This window comes from Dama dama, chromosome 32 (genome assembly GCF_033118175.1).
Source record: "Dama dama isolate Ldn47 chromosome 32, ASM3311817v1, whole genome shotgun sequence".
Taxonomy (NCBI): Eukaryota; Metazoa; Chordata; class Mammalia; order Artiodactyla; family Cervidae; genus Dama; species Dama dama.
Genome location: NC_083712.1, coordinates 34807689 through 34821298, shown reverse-complemented (window position 1 = coordinate 34821298; position 13610 = coordinate 34807689). Strand labels below are relative to the sequence as shown.

Sequence of the window (13610 nt, the reverse complement as noted above, 5' to 3'; positions counted from 1 at the left end):
AAGCATTCAAATCACATGATCATGACAATAGAGGCAGAAAACATATTTGACAAAATTCAGCACCCTTTCTTAAAAGAATTGCTCAACAAACAAGGAAGAAATCACCTCAACATAGAAAAGGCCATATATGAAAAGCCCACAGCTAAAAGACAGAGAGTTTTTTCTCAAAGATCAAGAAGGCAAGGATGTCCACTCTCACCACTTCTATTTAACTTAGTACTGAGAGGTCTAGGCAGAGCAATTAGGAAAAAAAAGAAGGAAGAAAGTAAACAGCATGATCTTATATATGTAGAAAACCCCAAGGACTACACAAGAAAGAAACTTTCAGAAGTAATGAACGAATTCATTAGAGTTACAGGATCCAAAATCAACACACAGAAATCAGTTGTGTTTCTGTACACTAACAATGAAAACAACCACATTTGCAATACTGAAAGCTAATATAAGGCCACCTGATGTGAAAAGCCAGTTCATTGGAAAAGACCCTGATGCTGGGAAAGATCGAAGGCAAAAGAAGCGGGTGGCAGAGGACAGGGTGGTTAGACAGCATCACTGACTCAATGGACATGAATCTGAGCAAACACCAGGGGAGAGTGAAGGATAGAGGAGCCTGGCGTGCTGCAGGCCATGTGGTTGCAAAGAGTTGGGCAGGACTTAGCCACTGAGCCACAGGAACAATATTACTTAGACTTCAGGTTTTCTTTTTTTTTTTTTTGGTGGATGTTCTAGGATTTCAAATATACATCCTTAAGTCATCAGAAGCTGCTTTTGGGTATTATGCAACTTCGTATACTGTGCAATAACTTATAATAGTATACTGTCATTTCCTCCCTCAAATCTTTGCACTGTCTTTGTTATACACATTGCTTCTATACATGTTCTAAACTCCACAATACATAATACTTTGTTACTATTTTTGCTTTAGACAATTATGTTTTAGATGGTTAAAAATAATGAAATGTGCCTTTTATATTTGTCCTTCTTTTTACAGTATTGGAATATCTTGACATCTTTGTGTAAATCCAGATTTCCACCTGGCATCTCATTCCTTCAAACTAGAAAGCTTCCTTAAACATCCCTGGTGGTGCAAGTATTTTGGCAGTGAATTCTCTAAGCTTTTGTTTGTCTGGAGAACCCTTTATTTCACCTTCATTTAAAAAAGATATTTTCATTGGGTAGAGAATCTGGGTTGCCAGGTTTTTGGTTTATTTTTAAGACTCGGAAGATGTCACATTACTGTTTTGCATGGTTTCTGAAGAGAATTTTGCTGATATTCTTCCTTTATATGTATGTTTCTTTTTACTCCAGCTACCTTCAAGATTTCTTTCTTTATCCTTGATTTTCAGCATTTTTCCTATGATATGTTCAGGGACTTGGGGAAGTGGTTACTTACTCTTTTATTTTTAATTCTCTGCAGTGGCTTCCCAGATGACTCAATGCTAAAGAATCTGCCTGCCAGTGCCAGAGCTACAGGAGACGCAGGTTCGATCTCTGGGTCTGGAAGATCCACTGGGGGAGGAAATGGCACCCCACTCCAGTATTCTTGCCTGGAGAATCCCATGGACAGAGAAGCCTGGCAGGCTATATCTACGGGGTTGAAAGAGTTGGACACAACTGAGCTGCTAAGTACACAGGGTCTAACATGGGTGCCTGAGCCTCAGTAATTATTTTAGCATTCAGCCAGCAGGAAAAAAAATTGGGTAGGGGAGAAGAATGTATCCCTCTCTTTGAAGACTCTTAAGAAACTTCTTGGAAGTCCCGTCTGATAATTCTTCTTTTGGCTAGAACTGAGTCAAGTTGTCCACATTGGACACAAGAAGACTGGGAAATATATTTTTTATTCTGAATGGCCATCTAACTAGCTAAAACTCATGAGGTCTCTGACTAAGAAAATAATAAGGAATATAGAGTAAGGGGGGAGGGTAGCAGTCTTTTCCACAGCTGTGTGCAAAAACCATCTCTATAGCCTTTAAAAACTACAAGTAACTGGTGTTTCAAATACCTATTGCTATGTAACAACCACTCCAAAACTTAGTGGTTTTAAATAATAATATTTTCTTATTTCTCATCATTCTATGCTTGGCTGGGCTCATCAGTTCAGTTGCTCGGTCATGTCCAACTCTTTGAGACCCCATGGACTGCAGCATGCCAGGCTTCCCTGTCCATCACCAACTCCTAGAGTTTGCTCAAATTCATGTCCATCAAGATGGTGATGCCATCCAAGCATCTTATCCTCTGTCATCCCTTTCTCCTCCTGCCTTCAATTTTCCCAGCATCAGGGTCTTTTCCAATGAGTCAGTTCTTCACATCAGGTGGCCAAAGTATTGGAGCTTCAGCTCTAGCATCAGTCCTTCCAATGAACACTCAGGACTGATTTCCTTTAGGATGGAGTGGTTGGATCTCCTTATAGTGCAAGGGACTCTCAAGAGTCTTCTCCAACACCACAATTCAAAAGCATCAATTCTTTGGCGCTCAGCTTTCTTTATGGTCCAACTCTCACATCCATACATGCCTACTGGAAAAATCATAGCTTTGACTAGACGGACCTTTGGCGGCAAAGTAATGTCTCTGCTTTTTAATATGCTGCCTAGGTTGGTCATAGCTTTTCTTCCAAGGAGGAAGCTAAGCTCAGTTGGATGGTTTTTCTAATCTACAGTGTCTGCTGAGATCACTCGTGAGGCTGATTTTGGAGGCGAGCTTGGCCAGCAATATGTGATGGCCTTGCTCACAGGTCTGGGGTCCTGGTAGGGAAGACTGGACTATTCAGAAGGCTGCAATTCCTCCCTTGTTCTCCATCAGGAGAGCCAGCTTTCTCTATGTGGTGATCAAAGGCTCTAAGAAGCCAGGTATAAGATGCCAGGTCTCTGAAAGGCTAGATTCAGAACTGTCATGATGGTACTGCTATTGTATTCTATTGGTCAAAGTAAGTCACAAGGTTATCCTAGATATAAGACTAGGAGAAAGAGACCTCACCTTTGTATGGGAGGCGAGGCACATGCACAGAACGAGAGGAGGAATTGCTGGTGGCTGTCTTTGGCCGTTTCCCAGGTGGTGCAGTGGTAAAGAATCCGCCTACCAATGCAGGAGACACAAGAGATGCGGGTTCGACTCCTGGGTTGAGAAGATCCCTTGGAGAAGGAAATGGCAAAGCCCTCCGGTGTTCTTGCCTGGGAGATCCCATGGACAGAGGAACCTGGCGGGCTACAGTCCATGGGGTCACAAGAGTCGCTTGAGCGACTGAGCGTAAGCACACATACAAGTCTTTGGCTGTAGTCAGATCACGACGTAGAGATTCTCAGCAGGCGAGGAGTTTGCTGAAGTTGTCTGTATTTAGGGCGAAAGGAAGAAGTGAGGAAGCTCACAGGTGGTGTGTTTCATATATGATAGTCTGATTCACCAGCTTCCTCTGATATCACTACCAGAATCCCAGCAGACAAAACCTTGGAAGAACACATAGAAGTACCCATAATGGGACTTCCTGGTGGTCCAGTAGTTAAGACTCCATGCTTCCACTGCAGGCGGTGTGGGTTCAGTCCCCGGTTGGGGAACTAAGACCTGGCATGCTGAGTGGCACAGTCAAAAAAAAAAAGAAGAACCCATAATTTCTGCACAGAGCAGTTCCTAAAGTGACAAAATTCCTCTCACACAGAGTTGTCGCAGTGCAAACCGGTAGCTCAGTTGGTAAAGAATCCACCTGCAATGCAGGAGACCCCAGTTCACTTCCTGGGTCAGGAAGATCCGCTGGAGAAAGGATAGGCTACCCACTCCAGTATTCTTGGGCTTTCTTTGTGACTCAGCTGGTAAAGAATCTGCCTGTAATGCAGGAGTTTTGATCCCTGGGTTGGGAAGATCCCCTGGAGAAGGGAAAAGATACCCACTCCAGTATTCTGGGATGGAGAATTCCATGGACTGTATAGTCCATGGGGACACGACTGAGTGACTTTCACTTTCACTTTCTTTCTAATGTGTGTCTTTATTTTATTTTTTAAGATTTCTTTTGATGTAGGCCAGTTTTTAAAAGGCTTTATTGAATTTGTTACAGCATTGCTTGTGTTTTATGTTTTGTTTTTTTTTTTTGGCTGTGAGGCATGTGGGATCTTAACTCCCCACCTGGGATGGAACCAGGACCCCCTGCATTGGAAGGTAAAGTATTAACCCTTGGACTGCCCGGGAATTCTGTCTAAAGTGTGTCTTTAAAATATGTGTCCCTTTGACTTAGTAATTCCATTTTGAAAGACTCTATCATAAGCTCATAGCTTATCAAGTATGAACAAAGATGTGTAGTGCAGTGTTTTGTATACAGATAAGAAATTGGAAATAACTGAATATTTATTAGAAAAGGGAGATTTATCTAGAGGGACAATAGAATACACTGTAGTTTTGAAGGATAATAAAGTGTGAAAGATCTTCACCACACATGAAGGGGTAAAAGCAGCCTAAAGAGAAGTAAAGTTAGACATGTATAAATTAGATATAATTTCCTTTTTTCCAAAATTGTACACAAGAAAATGTCTAGAAGGATACATATTAACAATGGTCATATTATTGTTTTATTTATTTTTCTCAGTCGTATTTTCTAAAATTTTTTTTACAATAAATAAGCATTGTTAATGACTAATATTATATACAACATTTAATACTAAAGTAGTTGTACAGTACTCACTTGGCATGGTTTACGTTTTCCAAATATAACCGTGTAAGTGAGGTTTATGTGAGTTCTCTTTGTTCTTCCCAAGGAACAGAGAATTATATTCAAGCATTCCCTTTCTGGATATAATTGTAATTTTTGAGCCGTGCCATCTGTGTGGGGCTTCTTGCATCTCTCCTTACTGTTTCAGCCTTTCAGCTACACTTTGGAATAATTACAACAGAACTAACCTTGAAGTTATCACCTCTGATAGCAAAAGAAGGCAAGATCCTGGGAATCTGGATTTTTTTTTTTTTTTTTGGCCGTGAAGCCTGTGGGATCTTAGATCCCTGTCCAGTGATTGAACCCACACCCCCTGTATCGGAAGGCAATGTCTTAATTGCTAGACCACTTGGGAAGTCCCGATCTTAATTTTTCTTATGGTACAAGCATATTCTTTTTAAATTCCACATCTCCTTTACACTTTTTCGTAGGTTGTGGGTAGGTTCCACAGGGGGTCCCGGTTGCTATGTCCTGGGTAACCATTGGGTTCTCCACCTTGAGACATCCATGGCTCCATCTGGTCCTCATTCAGAAGGACCACTGCTACTGACAGTGAGGCCTCTCCAGATCCGGGGGCTCTCTTCGCTGCTCCTGCATCCCTCAGAAGTGGATTTAAAATTATCCCACTCTTCACAAACATCCCTTGGGCTCCGTAGGAAACCAGGCCGGACTGCAGAAGAGCCTTCACCACCTATTTCTATTCAAGCGCTCCTGCACCCTCTTGCGGTAGGGGGCGCTCTGAGGCCTTGTCTTAGGAACCTTACCTGGGACCGTCTGTGGAGAGCAGACGGTCCATGGGGAATAGCCTCACTGTCTCCTGGATTCCTCAGATGTTGCTACAGTTTCTACTGTTTCTATTTTCCTCTCCCCTTCGTTTCTGACATGATGAAGAGCTCTGTCTCAATGGATATGTAACCCGTTTACTTGATTTCTTTGATGCTTTCCTTCTCCCTCTTCAGGGGAAAAGTTGCTCTGTGTTCAACCAAATCCTTGAAACTCAAAAGCCAAGATTTAGAAGACAATGATAAGGTTTCACCATTACATGAGAGGTTTGTGATAGGATTCTTTTTTGTAATCTTTACCAAGCTATGGGGGCATCCTTTTACTATATTGAGATGTCTACTGCTATCAAGAATGGGCATTGTATTTTATCAATTGCTTTCTAAGTATCTATTGAGATAACCATGTATTTTTTCTTATATACCTTCTAAAGTAGTAAATAACATTAATAGATAAGTATATATTCAGTCTTCTGTATTTCTGAAGGAAGGTCTCCTTTGTCATGAATTATCAGCTCTTTAATATGCTGGTGGTTTATTGAAAGGGTCACTGAGATTCTGAAAACCTATGATTGAATTTGAGCTTTTGGTAGGTGCCTGACTCTGATCAAGTCATTTAATTTTCATTAACTTTAGTTCCCTCAAGGGTAATAAGCGTACATTCCATTTTGTTCACAAAGTAGCTGTTAGGATTAGGTGACATAAGATTCTTATTTAATAAAAAGATTGCATAAATATCGTTTATTATCTAAGGTATTGAAGAGAACTGAGTGCTTATATTTATATTCCCCTGTTGGGAAGCATAAGCTATGTAGCATACCACTAACGAGAGTGAACTAGTGCATTGAATTACTGCTTTATACAACTCCCCTTTTTCCTAATGGCATTGGCTCCATCCCCCAAATGGATGAGGAGCCCAAGGCACACAGGATGATAATTAATTTTCACCAAGACTGCTTTGATGTTAGAAATGCCATCATGGCCTTGTCTGAGAGTCCTGGGATACCAACCAACAGTTCTTGGTTTGTAGCTGGAGCTACTTCTTCAAGAATTTTAAAGGCTTTATTTTGATGGGTAGAAAGAAAATGGCCCATGGGATGATATTTTGAAGGTTGACCACTAGATGGCATTATGAACCTATCAGAATTGGTTTAATGAGGCATTTATTCACCAGTTAAATACTAATTAGTTAAAGTTATTAGTAAACAGAAGTTAGTGATAATAATAGCACCATCTTTGAGAAAGCTGTCTGTACCCATTGTTTTGAATGTCAGCTAAAGGTAGCAGTAATACACGCTATCTAGGGACACTGTTGTTTAGCTCCACTTCAAAGTAATTACCTCTATAAGGAAAATAATTACATTATAACAAATAGAATGGATATACTCTCAGAAATAGAAAGTCAGTGAGAAATTCTTTCAAAAAAACTAAACATATTTTTCATTCTCAATTGAATTACCTTTGTGAGATAAATGAATTCTAAAAAGGGTTTAGATAAGTATATCAACAACAAGATTAAACTTAGCTTTAAAAGGAAGTGGGTAGGATGACAATGCGGAAATAATTTTAGGTTTAACTCAGAGAAGGCTGCTTATTCTGTCATCTCTTTGGGGTTCCTTTAGGCAATGGAACACTTAGGTGGATGGAATTTTAGGTAGTAATAATAACAAATGTTAGGATGACAGTTTTTAATTCTTATTTTAATTCATATTAAATGTTTTGATAGGTAGTAACTGAATGTAAGGCTAGGCCCTCTTTGTTGGGGACACTGATAGTAGCATTAGCTCACCCTAAACAAATGCTGGCTTTTCTGTTTTTATTTTTGTTTTGTTTTATTTTTCGGCAGCATCTCACGCAGCATGTGGGATCTTCGTTCCCCACCCCCTGCACTGGCAGCCTAGAGTCTTAAGCAATGGACTGCCAGGGAATAAACCCTGGTTTATTCTTCTGCTTTCCTGTAATCTCATTTATCCCCTCCATGCATCTCTACTTCCTCCAGTACACCTTTCCATGTTTCCCTTGCTATCAGAAAGTAGAGTGTTTCAGTGGAACCTTTCACAAGTCACAGCAGTGTAAAGCAAAGAAGCATTTATCTTAGGACATGTCTTGCTAAAGGAAGCACAAAATACATGGAGATAAAGCACAGATGCTCAAAGACACAGTTCAAAGCCACGGCAGTTGGGTGCTGAGCGTGATTGTGGGGAAGAAGCTTGGTAGGGCCACCTTCCTTGTTCCGGGTACCCCCTGCCTCTACAATGCAAAACAAATGCCGAACACTTGTTTTGCTTTTTGCCTTTTATGGTCAGAGCAAAAATCTCCTTCAGATTTCTTTCCATTAGAGAAAATAAGTACTCATGCAGGTCTTCTGAAAAAGCAGAGTGGCTTAGAGTGAACTTTCGAAAATCAGGGGATACCTGCACTGACTCTTGTAGTATTTTAAAGAATATAACAAGTTTCTCCTCTCTCTCTTTAAAAAAAATATTTGCTTATTTATTTAGTTAGTTATTTTTGGCTGCACTAGGTCTTTGTAGCTGTGAGGGCTTTTCTCTAGTTGTGATGAGGAGGGGCTCCTCTCTAGTTGTGGTACGAAGGCATCTCTTGCTGTGGAGCCTGGGCTCTAGCTAGGCACATTAGTTGCAGCATGTGGGTTCAGTAGTTGCACCTCCTGGGCTTTAGAGCAGAGGCTCAATAGTTGTGGCTCATGGGATTAGTTGCTCCATGGCTGTGGGATCTTCCTGGGCCAGGGATGAAACCCTGTCTCCTGCATTGGCAGGTGCATTCTTTACCACTGAGCCACCTGGGAAGCCCTACGTCGATCTCTCTTGAATTTCTTGAGAAAGAAGGAACTACCATCAGTTGTAAGCACAGCTCCTAATTTGTGCTCAGTCCTACTCTGAATGTTCTTGTGTGCGTGCTAAGTCACTTCAGTCATGTCCATCTCTTTGCAACCCCATGGACTGTAGCCCGCCAGGCTCCTCTTGTCTGTGGGATTCTCCAGGCAGGAATACTGGAGTGGGTTGCCCTGCCCTCTTCCAGGGGATCCTCCCGACCCAGGGATCAAACCTGTGTCTCTTAAGTCTCCTGCATTGGCAGGCAGGTTCTTTAAGACTATGGCCACCTGGGAATGTTCTTATATATCATGTGTTTGTGATGATGCCTATTAGGGATCTTTTTACAACTATGAAATAAGAGACCTGTCATCAACGATTTCATAATTTATATATATGGACATGCTTGATAAAGAAAAGACCAATTTCTAATGTCCAGGAGGTCTGAGGAAAGAAGAAAAAGAAGGGCAAGAAATATCCCAAAGATGCAGTGCATAGCAATTCATTATCTAGAGCTGCAATCCCACAGAAAAGTTCATAAATGTCAAGGATCCTAAGAAAATTTGTTTACAGTTTTCCTGGGTCAAATTTTTGGCTTCAAATTTTATTTCACAGTTTTGAGGAATTCTGTCTTCACAGTTAATCAGTAAATGGTCAACATTTAAGTCATGCCACTCTTCTGAAATCAACCAAAGTTCAAGTAGAATATTCTTAGTCAAGTGTTGTCATGCTGACTAAGGGCAAGGGTGAGGGAAGGTGGGAGAGGATTTGGGCCCTCACAGAAGTCACATGAACAACAAAAATATCATTCTAGGGCTGAAGAGTTCTCCAAGTCCAGGAGCCAGAGTTCCTAACCAATGGGAGAGGTGGGAGCTTGAACTGCCCCCTTAGGTCAGTGGGAGAAAAATGTTTGGAATGTTATTTGCATAACTATGACCTCAAGTCAATACAACATGCCCGGGCAGGTAGAATCCACTCCCCTGGAGGTCGAAGTCTCAAGGGTATACTTTTACCATTTCAATGAGAGAGATTCTTATCATGGGATAATTCTCATCTACATAAGGTGAGACTATAAGTTAATGTGATTCATTTAACATGAACAGGTATAACCGAATGTATGCTCTGTCCCATTCCACTCTTTCTTACACGGTCTTCTGTGTAAAAGAATGACTAAAATGCAGTTATCTTTCTCATCAAAAGAAATCAGATTATTTCTATTATAAGCCTCCCTCTCCCCTCCAAGCCAATGTCAGTCTCCTGTTTTATCCTTACATAAAGAGCATTCAGGAGCAGGAGTGAAGAGGTCTCTGGACAGAGGTACCCTGGAAAGAATCTTGAAATCTGAGACCCAGTACCACCTTTGCCTTGGAGCAACTTTATGCCTTTGGGCAAATCAGGTGACCTCTTAAGGTTCCAGCTTCCTGGTCTGAAGAATGTGGAGCTGAACCAAAGAGATTCTCATGCAGTGGGTTTCTACCCATTGTGCACAGTAGAGTCACCGAGAGTCTTTGAAGGAGATGAGTTCCTTGAAATAAGTGATGGTGTTTTAAGCCCAGATCTTACCACAAAGCAAGACATGTAGTAAGGTTGCCAAAGTAGAAAATAAACAGGATGTTCAGGGAAACTTGGATTTCAGATAAATGATGAATACATTTTTAACATGAGCATGTCCCGAATATTTCTCTGACAACTCCACACATAACAGGAAGTCCAAGTTTGTATCTGGAATGAATTTACATCATCAAGCCTCTACAGGGGGAAATTTAGATGAAGAAGGTAAAGAGATAGGAGGTGTGTGTTTCAAGTTATACCACATCCTTTCTTTCTCTGTCTTTTTTTTTCTTCCCCCCAAGCTTAACAGCCTTGACTGGAGTACTTTTTAAACCTTTGACAAGAACTATTATATCAATTGAAGTGCTTTAGTCTGTGAGTAAAGTATTGTTGCTTAGTCACTAAATTGTGTCTGACTCTGTGATCCTATGGACTGTAGCTCTCAAGGCTCCTCTGTCCAGGGAATTCTCCAGGCAAGAATACTGGGATGCGTGGCCATTCTCTTCTCCAGGGAAACTTCACACCCAGAGATCGAATCTGGGTCTCCTGCATTGCAGGCAGATTCTTAACCCCTGGACCACCAGGGGAGTCCAGGTGTTGTCCTTTTGAAGGCCTTTGTACGTTAAACCCTGACTCAAAACAAAGACACATCTATGTTGGTCCTAACATAACCCTTTAAACATGTTCTCCTTTAGTCAGAATGATTACAACACCAAAAGTTCATGATCACTTTCCTTTTTGCTCAGAGAAAACAGACTTAGAAGAGCTGGCAGAATCCTCCTTTCAGAGGGGGGTTTCTTTCAGCTGGAGTTCATCCAAATATACTTTCATTTTTAAGTAGGTTATTAGAAGGAAGGTAAAACAGATAATAATTTTCTTTTGATGCCTGATACTGCCCAAGGTTCTTAAAGTGCTCTGCACTCTGGTTTTAACCTCCCTTTGATCAGGCGGAGCAGGCCAACGTACATGTTTCAGTGTGGGGAATATTTAACTAGTCTCGAGTCTAGTTATTTAACCTAGTCTCGAGACCTGCAAAAGGGGTTGGCCCTGATTTTTTCACACAGTGTTACACGCTTTTGTTCACCATGTAAATGGGGTGTGTAACTGGGGTAAATTCTTTCACAGCGCTCCTAAAGCACACATATTAAAGAGTATTTTCCCAAAGCTTACGTAGAATTCCAAGTGGTATACACAGTAAGTTTCAAATGCTACATATGGAGAAAAGAGAAGAGTAAGAAAACTGGTATTTAACAAATAGCTTTGCTATTCCAGACATGATGCTAAATGTCTGACATCTTTGAGTTTATAAAATCTTGCAAACTACTTTTGGGGGTTATTTTACAGGCTATTGATTCATCCAAGGTTATCCAATCTAATGAACATCAGAGACAGAATGGGAATGATTGCCAAAGACTACTCCTGCAAAGGAAGCGATGTGGGGTTTCTACAAACATACACTTGATAAGGTAGTTTTTTCTTAGTCTGTATCTTTGCTTGTTTGTTAAAATAGAGTCTCTCTTCAGGGTGGAATTGCAGAGCAGGCTTTAAATCCAAAACAGCACTCTCCTGATCACAAGCAGGATATCCAAGCAGAGATCAGTTTTTCAGAAAGAGGTGCACATTTTCTCCTGCCCACTGGTAAGGGTAGTCAGAGTTTCTGGAATTCCCTCTGTTACACATTCCAAGCACAGCAAATCAATCATTAATTATTTTCAGGAAGCGTATTCAAAGTTCTCTTCCTTCTTTAGGTGATATGACAGAACTGTGAGGAACAAAACAAAAACCCTGGGTACATAGTATTGGCTTGGCCAAAAAGTTCATTCTGGCTTCTCCATAACATCTTACTGAAAAACCCAAACGAACTTTTTGGCCAACCCAATACTTAGGCAGCATCTGATCCCGGGTCTCCTTTGTTTACAGATCCTTTAATTTCAACACAGCTTCATCATTTCCTGAGGGCAAAGATGGGGAAGATGGATTTTTGTAATGAGTAAATTGCTATTGAACTTTCTTGACCTAATTATGTAAATCTGAATCATAGCTCAAAATAACACAGGCTTAGAATCTTGAGCTGTATGTGAATTCTTCAAAAAAGGCTTGGAGGTACGCATAAGAGTTTATAACAACTACATGAGAAAAGTCTGAACTTTTTTTTTTTCTCTTCTTTTTTAAGAAACAGCAGCAACTGGGGTGCATATATTTCCTCCTGGGCCTGGCAGGCTGGGAGCAGAACACAGACAAAGGCATTGAGGCACGTGGGCCTGTGATGGCCTGGATTTCGCCTCCCGGATGGTAATGAAATGAATGTGAAGGGACTGAAGTGATCGTCCCAGAACTGAGAGACGGTGTGGAAGCAACACAAGTGTTGATCAGGGCGCAGGTGCAGGAGAGGGGGTGCAGTGGGTGTGAGATGGGGTGTGTTGGGGTGGGGTGACCTTGGGGGCACGGCCTGTTGAAGCACGTTGGGCCCTGGCTGGGTGCCAGGGCTAGAAGAATGGAAAGGCTCCTGAAGGTGTGTCCGCAGACAGGATCGGCCCTGCGTGAAACGGGGAGAGTCCAAGGTAACTCCCATAGGAAGGCGATGAGGCGGCAGGTCTCGGGCTCCTGTTCGGGAATACATGGACAGCTGCAGCCCCTCCTGCGTGTCCACCTGCATCTGGCCAGTGCCATCTCTGTCAAGAGTTCTGAAGGCTCGGAAAACCGACCAGCCGGACCAGAGAGCTGATGAAGCTGTCAACACCCACGTTTCCTCCCTCATCTGAGTGGCTTCGGACGATACAAGTAGACCCCTGAATGCCTCAAAGGTCCCTGGGGAGTTCCCCGCTGCCCACGGTCCCTGAACCACCAATGGTCAAATTGTATATTTCCTGCCACTTCTGAACATCGTTCCATAAGTACTAGAATTTCTCAAAGTCCAGCTTGCTGGTCGTGGCACCACTGATCACGGCCACCAGGCTGTGACAGGTGTCAATGCCCAAACGATCAGTCTTCAGATCAGGATGTTGGGTTATGAGTTGGTTGAGAAGGTCTGAGAGTTCTGTGGCAGTGAATGCCCTGCGTCTACAGTCAGCTAGGCAAACAGCCTCGGAAACTGGCGGACTTGCTCACCACCTGGCCTGGAGGATGGAGCGAAGCATGCAAGGGGCCGGGTCTGGGCTGTACTGCGCAGGCGCCTCCCGGTCCCGCGCCGATGACCCCGCCCAGGAAGCACGTGGCGGTCGGCCCACCGCTGCCGCCGCGTTCCCCCGACCCACGTCTCCTCCCAGTTCCACCTTCTCCGCCCTTGCCTCTGCCTCCCTGCCCCCCAGCCCCGCTTCTAACCAGCATCGTGGCTGTGAGTGAAGATTTCCCCACGCTCACAAGTCCGCTGGTCCAATCACCTCAGCATCATCTCCAGGTGTTGGACTTTGTAGGAAGGCTGCTTGAGAAACTCTAAAGGAAATTAAGCAACAAATTCCAGTTATCTCCAGCAAAAAGAAGAAAGAATTTAAAGGTAAAAAATATTTGCTGCCTTAAGTTTTTTTTTTTTTTTTTTTTTAACGGGGCGTGTGGGTTTTCATCTTTCTGTTTCCCAATAACTTAGACATAATAAGTGTTTAATTTGCTGCTTTAGGGTAGAAAATTCCTAGATTCAACAGTGATTTGTTCAACAGTAACTTCAGTACTTTGTGGTGAATGCCAGACATGGATATAGGGCAGACTAGAACTATAAACTGGGATAATAGACAGAAGCTGTCACTGCATAAAAGAACCAGGTACCAA

The 13610-nt window shown here is 42.2% G+C and overlaps 2 long non-coding RNA genes across 2 annotated transcripts in view; both read left to right on the top strand.

Annotated features, from left to right (window-relative positions):
- Positions 1-4009: 4009 nt before the first annotated feature.
- On the top strand, positions 4010-12236 carry LOC133050418 (uncharacterized). The gene is made up of 3 exons (XR_009691609.1): positions 4010-4143; positions 11193-11314; positions 12022-12236. It is a non-coding gene; the product is annotated as an uncharacterized LOC133050418 (long non-coding RNA).
- Positions 12237-12343: 107 nt separating this feature from the next.
- The window catches only part of LOC133050424 (uncharacterized), a 107595-nt gene continuing 106328 nt past the window's right edge, over positions 12344-13610 (top strand). The window contains exon 1 of the long non-coding RNA XR_009691610.1: positions 12344-13341. This is a non-coding gene — a long non-coding RNA (uncharacterized LOC133050424). The remainder of the gene's footprint in view (positions 13342-13610) is intronic.